Source organism: Zea mays, chromosome 5 (assembly GCF_902167145.1).
Source record: "Zea mays cultivar B73 chromosome 5, Zm-B73-REFERENCE-NAM-5.0, whole genome shotgun sequence".
Classification (NCBI taxonomy): Eukaryota; Viridiplantae; Streptophyta; class Magnoliopsida; order Poales; family Poaceae; genus Zea; species Zea mays.
In genome coordinates, this window is record NC_050100.1 from 127,922,581 (window position 1) to 127,934,784 (window position 12,204).

Below are 12,204 nucleotides of genomic sequence, written 5' to 3' on the forward strand. Positions count from 1 at the left end.
GCCCCCTGCGCACGCGCGGACCGTCCGACCCTAGGGCACGGACCGTCCAGCCGTCAGGCAGGAAACCCTAGCCTCGTGCCAGGACGCGGATCGTCCGACCCCTAGCCACGGACCGTCCGCCCCTGTGTAGAGAGAACTGCCGCTAGTTCGTGTTGAGTGATTGGCACCCCAAAAAGGTGTCAACAGTTACGTCGTCGTGATCCGGCGTCATGGACAGCCCCACCGCCAACAGTGCAAATAGGGATGGCAATGGGTCGGGTTCGGATCAGGTATGGTAAATATCCGCCCGCGACAATACCTGCGGGTATTACTCATACCCGCCCACGACTATACCCGCGGGTAGGATTTTGTACCCGTGCCCGTACCCATCGGGTATCGGATACCCACAGGTATAATTACACTCCACACAAATAAAACACATGGTTGACAAATGACAAGGTAGAACAAAAAACAAGACATAATAAATCTGATTAATGTTACATAAGCAAGCAATATATGAGTACATAGCGTTTACACTTGAACCAAACTTCAAAGTATTCAAATTATTCAATTCAACAAAATAGCAAAGGTCTCTTAATTTACAAGTAACACATGATTTTCTCTTTGGACAGCAAGGATTGTCTTTGGAAAGCAACTTGGACTATTGGACAGCAACACATGTATTGGACTGTTGGACAACATCACATGGCAATGTGGCAGTGTGCCAGCGCCACGCCGCCAGTGCACACTGCACAGGCTGTAGTGCGCCAGTGCACTGCAACAGTGCTGCTATTGCTTGTTGTTGCTGTAATACTCAAAATTGTATACAAAGAATAATAGAGAGTTATCCTCATTTTATGTGCCTTATTTGCATCATGAAAAGAGCACACATAAAAAATAATTATTAAGAGTGAGTAAATTTAACCAATGACACTAAAATAAAGGAAAGTGCATCATATTGGAGTTTTGTTTGTGCATTAAATAAAATAATAAGGATAATGATAATAAAATAATAATTCTAAAAGTTGGATTAAACCCTAAAATGAAAGTAGGGTTTTAAAAATAAGAAGGAGGTGATATAAATAATATATATCATTATATTCCTCAAATTGGTGCTTTTCATTTCGCAATGTGATTTGAGATTAAATTGCACAAATTCACATTTAAATTCAAACTCAAACTAAACTTAGAAAATAAAAAGAAAAGAGAAGGAAAAAAAAGACAAAAGCTTCATGGGCCTCGAGACTTCAATTCGGCCCAGCAGTCAAACCCACCCGCGCGGCCCACGCATGGTCCTTCTCACGCTCACGCGCGCGCTGACCTGCGGGTCCCGCTCGCAGCACCCGCGCGCTCGCCTGGTGCTCAGTCACTGACATCGTAGCCCTGCACGTCAGACGCGTTATCTTCTTCCCTCCGCACGGTCCGCTCGGGGCATGAGGGTGTACCGAGTCCATGGCTGAGCTCCAGTCCCGCGTATCCGAAGCCGATTATACCGGGGCCCACGGTCAGGGTGGTCTTCGACCCCGTCTGTTGCGACATGCGCGCCGTCTTCTCCGGGGTTGACTTCAACAGAAATGGCGAGAACCTTGCCCGGATCCTCATCCTTTCGCCGTGTGCTTGGGGGAAAGTGGATTCCGCATGCGGGGGGGCATAAAACCCGCCGCGACCTCTTGCCTCGCCTCTCGGGTCCCCTAGTCGAGCCATCATCTTCTCCCATCACGCACGGCAACGCGCCGCCGTGACTCGTGAGGCTACCAATTGCCAAATCCGACTGTCCGCCGTTGATACCGCCCTTAGAACCACCTTGTGTGTGCGGTGTGGGTCTCGGGAGAATTCTGTTGGAGCGCTGCGAACGGAGCTTGACTGGGGTGTACGGTACTCGTCGCCGGATTCGCGCCTCTGTCGCAGACCCGCGGTTCACCGTGGATCGACCTCGTGGCCGCCAACTGCATTAGGGCGTTCGGTGCTCTTGGGACCTCGATGGGCATGACTCGGTGAAGATGCGCAACGGCGTGGGGAGCACGGAGGCCAGGGACTCGCCTCACCGAAGTCCATGGTGTGGCGCCGTCCTGGGTCAAGCGGATGGGGAAGGATGAAGATGACTCATTGACCGTGGATCAGGAAATACGTGGCTCAGATCGTATGGCCGAGGTAACGTTTTGCTCGGACTTATCCAATGTCGTAGATCTCGGATCTGATGGTTAGAATCGCGTACCCATTCAGATTAATGTAGATCTAATCTCCACCGTAGAATTCAGATCGAGCGTCCCAAACAGCCTCGTACCTCCCCCTACGGCCGTATGCTTTACAAAAGAGCCCCTCTATTTCCTCAGTATCAACCCGCAGTCCTTCTCTGGTTTAGCCTGAGTCTAGGGAATTGTTACAGATTGAACCCTGAGTTTTGTATTATTTGATGCCCAGTCCAGAACACATAGGATATTCAGGAATTAATAAAGAAATAGGTTTTTAGTATGAAAATAATTCCATAAACTTGTATAATTCATAGTTAATTCATTTTAACTCCAAATTGAGTCATTCCGGTTGCAATAATTTTGTATTAATGTTGTTTATCACCTCGTACCTTTGCTTAACCATGAAACTTGAATTAAAATTTGCTCAATTGAATTAATCTATTCTAGGTGCTAAATGATTTTAGAAATTCATAACTCAATATCCGTAGCTCCGAATTTAGGGGTTCTTGTTTCTACGATCTCGTAGCGACGCGTAGATTATTATTACACAATTTATTCTTATGATTGGTGTGATGTTAATCTTGCCTATACCATGTTTGTTTGTATTGCTACGACTAGCGTGAGGTCACGAGTCATCTGAAGATCATCCTGGTACCTGGAATCTCAAGTCCCAGGCAAGTTGTGCCCTTGATCACTTCTTTTTACCTACTCATGTTCTGATTAATCATAATGATCTGCATAGGTTAATTTTGATGGGACCCAATAGGTTACCCTAGTTTGTCTATCTTTATACCTTGTTTACCACTGAACTTTTTGGGTAGTACTTGCTAGTGCTTTATGTGGATTGGGTATGAAGATACATTATTCATGATCACACTTTTATTATCTGTTTATTATCACTGTTCATGATAAGATCATTATGTTAATTGGAACATGGAGCGACCACCCGGGAAAACAGTGCTACCACAAGGGTATAATGGGACGCCCTTGGCTGATTAATTAGGAAAGCTAGTGGAGGACTACCTTACCCGAAAGGGGCAAGGGCAGTAGGGGAGTGGTCAGTGTAGGGAGGCCCTCGGGAGGATTTTGCTGCGATGGCGGTCCTGCTAGGGATTCCTGCATTGGAGCTTCCTATAAACTGTAGCGGGTTTTCTGAAGCTAGTGGAACTTTGTAAAGGCCTCGTAGTGTTACCCTGCCTCGCCTCCTCGGTAGAGGTGTATGGGAAGTCGCGATCCCTTGGCAGATGGGTAACATGACTTGTGGGTAAAGATGCGCAACCTCTGCAGAGTGTAAAACTAGTATACTAGCCGTGCTCACGGTCATGAGCGGCTCGGACCCTCACATGATTAACTTATGGAACTTAAATTCAATTTGTCATATGCATTGCATCGCAGGTGATGTTGTTACTTCTGTTCTACTATTTAATTGGGTTGGTATTTACTTATACTTAGTAATTGCTAATAAAATTTTGACCAACTTTAAAAGCAATGCACAGCTCTAACCATCCTCTTTTGGTAAGCCTTACACTTCACATGAACTCCCACCTTTGGCGAGTTCATTCACATTATTCCCCACAACTTGTTGAGCGATCACTACAAGAAACTGATAAATGTTCGTGGGTAAAAGTAAGAACGTGGGTACCGACGTTCTTACTTGAGTTAAGTTCATGGGTTATGTTAAGAACGTGGGTACCGACGTTCTTAAGTTAAGTTCGTGGGCCCTGGATAAAACCGTCGAACTTAACGAGTTAGAAACGTGGGTACCCACGTTCTTAAGTTAAGTTCGTCGGGCACGTGAACACCGTCGAACTTAATCCTGAAAACCTAAATCAAATCCCACACGCGGTTCTCTCTCTCACCTGTCTCATTCCCACCCACGCGCTCCTCTCTCTCTCACCAGTGCCAAGCCAAGCCGCTGCCGGCAGGCCACGCCGCCGCCGCGCTACCACGAGCGGACCGCGCCGCCGCCGAGGGAGGAGCACGCTTGCGCGCTACTGGAGGCCGCCACCACACCCTGCGCGCCACCCGCGCCGCCGCCGTGCCACCGCGAGCGGGCCGCGCCGCCACCGAGGGAGGAGCACGCTCGCGCGCTGCTGGAGGCCGCCACCACGCCCTACGCGCCACCGAGGAAGGACGCCACCACAAGTGAAGACGTTCCCAGCCACTGGGTGAGCCTTCCTCCTGCATGCTTCATCTCTGACCGCCTCACAACACAGCCCACACAACCATTGGCCATGGAAGCCTGATCTCACGCTGGCAATGTAGTGAGGGGTGCAGTTCTCCTTCAGACCACAACACTCGCACTTGACCGATTCTATCTCCATTGCTTGCTTGCTGCTACTGCTTTCTATGTGCCTTGATTCCTTGAACTGGAGGCTATTTGTAGGGAGGTTACTATGGTTGTGAGGGGCAGTGGTGGAGGAGGGTATTTATTGATGGTGAGGTATTAGTGCATGTTCTGAGGTCAGAGATTTGAGACAGAGTTAGTTGGGTGTGAGCCTCGTTTGCTGGCCTTTTCCTGGCATTAATTTCTTTTTTGCCTTCGGTTGGTGGCTAGAGTGGGCGGGGCTAATGGTGCTGTGGGAATATGGGGAGCCTCACGAAATGCAAAAAACTTTGTCCCTTTGCTGAATTCTCAGAAACAGCACGCTTAATTTCCCATGTAAATCGACCCACCTTGTACTTTTCTTGGTTAACAGTTTTTTCTTCAAGTTTAAGTTTTCTCCACTCATGGATTCCTGTTCCTGTAATATTTGAACTTCAAACCTTTAGTACCTGATAATATAAAAGTCAATCATCTGTCAGGCTGAGGACACCTCACCCTGCTACCGGATTAGATTATATGAACTAACAACATTTCTGTCAAAGGTTCATAGTAGAGCACCATCATCATTCATAGAGGAAATTTAGGCTGGATGTTGTTGTCTGGTCATCCTTTTTTTATTTAAGACAAAGTTGATTCAGAGTTGGTTCCTGACATAACCTATTGTGGTCCTCCGCATAATTCTGAGCCTGGATGTCCTAAAAGGACTTAACATGTTAGCATTATCTTTTGAAAGCCTTTTATTGTGACATGGTTTATGAATAGCTTTAGTTGGTTGGCGCTTCTTTTCTTGAAGGATGGAAAGATATGGCTCCTGCGCTTTGGACTGTCCCATGGAATCTTCGTGTCATGCTGACTGCTGAGTGTCTTCTACTTTTTTTCTTAATCAAATTAGTCACTGCATTATGGAAGTATGTAGAGTGAGAGGGAACATTCACTACAAATGTGCTTTAACTGTTGCATTTTTGTGTAGCTGAGTTAATGTTCGAAGCAACTGATATTCAAATTAAGCGGTTGGAGAACTAAAGGGCAAAGTAAATGAAGGCTTCACAGAAGAATCCTCCATAAAAGGTGAGGCTATTTGGGCCCTTTAGTTCTTCATTTTTCAACTTGAAAGTGTTAGACTGTGTGTGTGTGGGCCGGCACCATTTTTCAACTGCAAAAGATGACCTATTCGTTTCCTTAAGTATCATCATTTTTATTGATTTATTTGAATTGTTTGATAATCTCATGTTACGTATCTGGTGTCACAGCCAGATTAGGGGGGCATTCTATTTGCTGTATTTATGGTTTACAGTGGCAGCATGGGCCAATGCTAATGAATGAAACTGAAATCCTTGGTGCCCCCATTTATTTTGATGTTGGCTTGATGTTCATGGTCTTGAAGTTTGAAACATTAGGTAGAAGTAATGCACTCTAAATCATCAGAATTTTATTACCTTAAGACATTCAAAAACATAAAAAAGCAAAGTAGTACATAAAAAAGCAGTGTCACGATACAGGTACTCTTTGCTTTTAAACTCTAGTCTCTAGGTACCTTTATATTATAATATCTTATCTTAGAGAGTAGAGAACCTTAGACATCCCACCATTTTTTTTCAACTAAATTAAACCAGGATTTAAACCCCTGCCAGCTAGGCACAAATTTCCTCCCTAGCCAGTGTAACTAGCGGAGTACACGAAACCTGAAACCTGACTGTGCGGGATGTGCCACTAACAACGCAGCACCTGCAGCCACGTATTGTGCTGCAACCATTAATGGACACATATTTCACTGAAAATTTTCAGTGACTAGCCCTTTTCTGGTGAGAATGGGGAGTCAAACTCCTGACCTTAGGTTGCACTTCTGCATTCCCCACCACTGTGCTATACACAATGAGTGATCTATTTACAGCAAGTGTTTCCTGTCAATTACTTTTTCCTTTTATTTTATCGTAGTTCAGCCATAGTTTCATATTATTTTTAACTAGTGAGTTAATGCTATACATGGTATAAGGAAATCTCTAATTGAATTCTTTTCCTTTGTTAAGTACTTGTTTATCTACAGATACAATAGTTTTCTTGTCTGTCATTTCAGGCCCATGCATGAAATCACCTTTTCAACCATTGACAAGCCAAAACTTCTCAGTGAGGTAAACCTGTGTACAATTGGATTTCTCATATGTATGGTTTATGTCTTGAAAAATCTTGTACATATATTTGTCCTTCTGTACACATTATACATTCTCACTGATATCTTGCTACCTCTACTTTGAGTTAATATGTTTGATATTTAGTATGGTTAGTATTCTTATCTACTTGTTTAGTGATATGAAATTTTCTGATACTAACAGCTGACATCTCTGCTTGGTGAGCTTGGTCTAAACATTCAAGAAGCACATGCATTTTCAACAAATGATGGCTACTCACTTGATGTCTTCGTTGTTGTCGGTTGGCATGATGAGGTATTCACTAAGTCATTCTTTTCTGGTTATCATTTCCAATGCCCTATGAGTCTAGGCTGTCTTTTCAATATATATACCTCTGTATATGTCATTCAAAGACAAACTCAGAGAGCAAGAGTTCTCAGAATACTACTTGTGAAGTTAATATGTAAGATATCTGCATGATAGTTTATAATATGGTTTAACATTTTTAGTTAATGTGGTATAAGACAGGTAAAAAGTCTTTATAGATCCTGACTGTGTTGCCTTCCTTCTTTGGTGTATCTGTTCTTATTGTGTTTCCCCAACTGTAGGCTCTCTGCCATGGATATCCTACCAAATTTGCTTCTTACTTCCATTACTGTCGCTCACTACGTTTCGAAGATGCACCAGACTATCAGTACCTGAAGAGATTGTTCAGAGACCTTTTTATTCGGGAAGGTTGGTTTAATACACCCAATATTTCATTTAATGACTAAACCATGTCTGCATTTCTCAGTGTAGCAAAAATGCTAACTCTGAATTATGTTATCCATTGGGCAGGTTTTTAGTTTGATTATGTTTTTGACTAGACCATTCTAAAGTACCAACAGGCACAGATGACCACTGCTCCACCTCGTGCAATTGTCTGTACAAGGAATAAACTTACCCTCCTAACTTAAGTAGTAGTAGAGATTGTATTGGGTATAGAAATGTACTTCTTTTGTTATGTTATATTTCATTGCCCCCTCTCTATTTTGATTCCTGGCCTTGATTTTTGTTTCTTGTATTTTTTCAGGTCATCTAGCTACTGTAGTTGCCCATCATCAAAGTTTTGTAGAGTGGTTAGTGTTTTTGGTTGACAGACATTGATGCTAGATTTGGGATCAGCCTTCCTAAACAGTACCATTTACTTCAGCTCAATTATATGAATAATGCTTGTTTGCAGGACATATTGCTAAGAATCTGCCACATTATGTTTGCTTGAGGTATTAATTTATCCAGGTGTTTAATGCTGGAGTACAATTAGAAGATCCCTAATCAATTGCTTCTCATTTCAGTCGTGTAAGTCACTCTGTAAGTTTTGCTACCATTTTCTAAACTCCATTGTTCTTCGTATGATTTTATTTGGTCACATGCTCCTTCATGTGCTATTTTGCTTCTTGCAAGTTCTTGTGATCTTCTGTTCTGGCTCCTTGATTTCATACATGAACCTTTCTACCCTTGTCCTTGATACCTGAGCATTTTCAGGTAGCAAGTGTTGGGCGAAGTACAAAGATACTAGCCAACAAAAACATGGAGTTTCCGTGTGTTGCAGTATCCTACACTTGCCTAACAGTATTTATTAACTGTAGTTAACATATATGTTTATACTCACCTGTTGCTGCCAAGAATAATACTAAAGTTTTCTAATAAGTTTCAGTGATGGAATTCATGAAGCACACTGTCTGAATTTATAGAGCTTGGTGCCACAATGAAACTGTGATAAACCAGCTTTCTTCTTTTTCTGAATGATCTAGTTTGCCCAGAATTAATTGGAACACTCAACCTTATATTATCTTGCTCAGGCTCAGGGCAACTGATTCGTTACCATCCCATGCACTTTTTTCTGTGGAAGCCCACCTCTCAAGCAATGACCCAAAAACACCCATGTCCCATCTCATGCACTTTTTTCTATGATGATTTTGTTAGTTATGATTACCTGTGCTTTCTTTACAGACATAGAAGGTGCTCTCAAAGACATTGAAGAACCTCTCAGAGATATTGAGGAAACTCTGATCACTACTGAAGGAGCTTTCATGGCCATTGAACGACCTCTCTTTTCATGGAAAAATAGGTAACTTTATTCATGCTACAACAACGACTTTGAGCGAACATGAGACCACTGAGCTCTGGAGTGAATGAAGGACGTCGTCTTTGGAAGTCAGACATCACCTAGAGCTAGGGTGTCCATTCTTGACATGTTTCTCTTAGTGATAGATGGATACTGTCTAGTTAGGAACAGAGTCTTGAGGGATTGATGGACGCATGCATCTTCAATTCATGTGTGTTGTATTACTACTGGTACAATCTCCAATTCTTGTGAACTTTTGTATTTGGACTTGTGTGAATTTGTGATATGAACATATATCCATGTGTTTGAAATCTTTATTGTATGTGATATTTTGTGTTGCATGTGATATTATGTTTATCTAATTTTTCATTTCTGTATTTTTATTTTTTTTGGAAAAGGGTTAAGAACGTGGGTACCCACGTTCTTAACGTTAAGAACGTGGGTACCGTCGAACTTATTGTGCAGTCCTCGCAGACCCACGCAGGACACATAAGGTCGACGGCCACGTGGCCCCGTCGAACTTAACCGTAAGAACGTGGGTGCCATCGAACTTATGGGAAAAAATTCGACGGCCCCCGTCGAACTTAAAAACGCACGTTCTTAATGTTAAGTTCGACGGTACCCACGTTCTTAATGTTAAGTTCGACGGTACCCACGTTCTTAACGTTAAGTTCGACGGGGCCGTCGAACTTACTTCTCTAAGTTCGTCCAAAAATCGCCGTCGGCTATATTCGTCGGTACACCCACGTTCTTACAGTAAGTTCGACGGCTTATTACATTAAGTTCGACGGTTTGTCACCCACGTTCTTTAACCAGTTTCCTGTAGTGGATGAACGTATGTGAGCTCACTCTTGCTGTCTCACACCCCCCCCCCCACAGGTCAAGAGCAGGTACCACAGGATGAGGCGCGTGGAGGATGCTGTGATGAGTTCGTGAGTGGTCTAGGCCATCGTCTCCCAGTCAACTTTGGGTTGCTGGACCGTTGTCTCCTTATAATGTAATTGTTTATTTATTTTGTATAGAACTCCTGTTATATATAAAGATGTGACATTCGATCCTGTGCCACTATGCATCATATGTGTGAGACTTGGTCCCAGCACACCTGGTGTTTATGTTCGCGCTCGGGCTTTGGACCCCTAAAACCCGGGTGTGACAGAAGTGGTATCAGAGGAATGTTGACTGTAGGACGAAACCTAGATAGAACTGGACAACCATTATCTACTTACCTTTGCTACTCTGATTCTTTTCTAAACTTCTCTTAATCTTTTCTCATCTATTGCCGCTTTACTCTGATTATTCTTACCTTTTCACTTCTAAAGACAAACTTGGATTTCACACATTGAAATCCTGTGGTTAAAGTGACTTTAGAAATAGGAGACCTACTCTTAGGAACAAAAACAAAACTATTTCTATAGGTATCTATACGCTTGAGTGTTTGTTTTATGATACTTGCCTGATTTGGATCTTTGATTGAGTGTGATGGGTTGTGGAGTAATGTCCACAATTACATCTGCATATACGTATAGAAAAAAATGCTTACAAAAAAATAACTAGATAAACTAGATTATCCTTCATTAAAGCATCTAGCCTAACAATGTCCATCTCATCTTAAAATATTCTCTCTTATCTTAATAGATCCATCTTATCTTAAAAGATACTCTATTACCTTAGTAGACTCATCTTATCTTGAAAAGATTTTATCTCATCCTAATAGATCTAACTAACCTCAAAAGATTCTACCTTATCCTTATGGATTCATCTTGCGCTAATTAGTATGTTTATCCCACTCTAGAATAACAACCATGGGCTAATCCAAACTTTTTTCTAGACCTGATCCAATCTAATAGGTTAATCTAACCTAACGAAGTCTAAACCTTAAGTTGAGCTAACCTAAGGTCAGTCACTTAACCAGTTAATAGTGATAAAATAAATAAGACTCTACTCCTATAGAACATGTCTTAACTTAGTTCACCCTGCACTAAATTAAGAACGATAGACCGACTTGGCCATATGCAACTACCTTAACCATCTAATAGTTGCATAACCTCTCGATTTTAACCTAGCAAGAGATTCTAACCTACCTACACCACATAATCCATCCTACTCACATATATCTTAACCATATGTCCTCAACTCGGATGGCAACTCCAAGAAGAAAGGCCAAAGGAGTTCAACCACGTCAAAGAAGGATAAGCATCAACTCAAGACTTCAAAGATCAAGATGAATCGCCAGCGGAATCAAGATCCACAGTTCTGGATGTAGTCTTTCCTTATTATACTCTTCCTTGCCACAACCTATACTTGCCATAACCGTACCTCATCTGACAGAATAAATGGCTAGACATACAAATTCATATATACATATATATATATATATGTATATAAACTTTAAACAAAACTTTGATTCCCAAAACCAAATGAGAAACTAAAATTCTAACCAAACTTATTGTATCCCTTTTCTTACAAATCTCGAGGACGAGATTGTTTTTAAGGGGGGTAGGATTTGTAATACTCAAAATTGTATACAAAGAATAATAGAGAGTTATCCTCATTTTATGTGCCTTATTTGCATCATGAAAAGAGCACACATAAAAAAATATTATTAAGAGTGACTAAATTTAACCAATGACACTAAAATAAAGGAAAGTGCATCATATTGGAGTTTTGTTTGTGCATTAAATAAAATAATAAGGATAATGATAATAAAATAATAATTCTAAAAGTTGGATTAAACCCTAAAATGAAAGTAGGGTTTTAAAAATAAGAAGGAGGTGATATAAATAATATATATCATTATATTCCTCAAATTGGTGCTTTTCATTTCGCAATGTGATTTGAGATTAAATTGCACAAATTCACATTTAAATTCAAACTCAAACTAAACTTAGAAAAGAAAAAGAAAAGAGAAGGAAAAAAAAGACAAAAGCTTCGTGGGCCTCGAGACTTCAATTCGGCCCAGCAGTCAAACCCACCCGCGCGGCCCACGCATGGTCCTTCTCACGCTCACGCGCGCGCTGACCTGCGGGTCCCGCTCGCAGCACCCGCGCGCTCGCCTGGTGCTCGGTCACTGACATCGTAGCCCTGCACGTCAGACGCGTTATCTTCTTCCCTCCGCACGGTCCGCTCGGGGCATGCGGGTGTACCGAGTCCATGGCTGAGCTCCAGTCCCGCGTATCCGAAGCCGATTATACCGGGGAGAATCTCTGCCGTGCGGGGCCCACGGTCAGGGTGGTCTTCGACCCCGTCTGTTGCGACATGCGCGCCGTCTTCTCCGGGGTTGACTTCAACAGAAATGGCGAGAACCTTGCCCGGATCCTCATCCTTTCGTCGTGTGCTTGGGGGAAAGTGGATTCCGCATGCGGGGGGGCATAAAACCCGCCGCGACCTCTTGCCTCGCCTCTCGGGTCCCCTAGTCGAGCCATCATCTTCTCCCATCACGCACGGCAACGCGCCGCCGCGACTCGTGAGGCTACC

General features: G+C 42.8%; 2 long non-coding RNA genes across 2 annotated transcripts; both read left to right on the top strand.

The window, feature by feature from the left end:
• Window positions 1-6,536: 6,536 nt before the first annotated feature.
• LOC109939528 (uncharacterized) lies at window positions 6,537-6,939 on the top strand. The gene is made up of 2 exons (XR_002261996.1): window positions 6,537-6,626; window positions 6,828-6,939. It is a non-coding gene; the product is annotated as an uncharacterized lncRNA (long non-coding RNA).
• Window positions 6,940-7,232: 293 nt separating this feature from the next.
• On the top strand, window positions 7,233-9,059 carry LOC103626872 (uncharacterized). Its single transcript, XR_002261997.2, has 3 exons — window positions 7,233-7,358; window positions 7,846-7,961; window positions 8,734-9,059. It is a non-coding gene; the product is annotated as an uncharacterized lncRNA (long non-coding RNA).
• The last annotated feature ends 3,145 nt before the right edge of the window (window positions 9,060-12,204 follow it).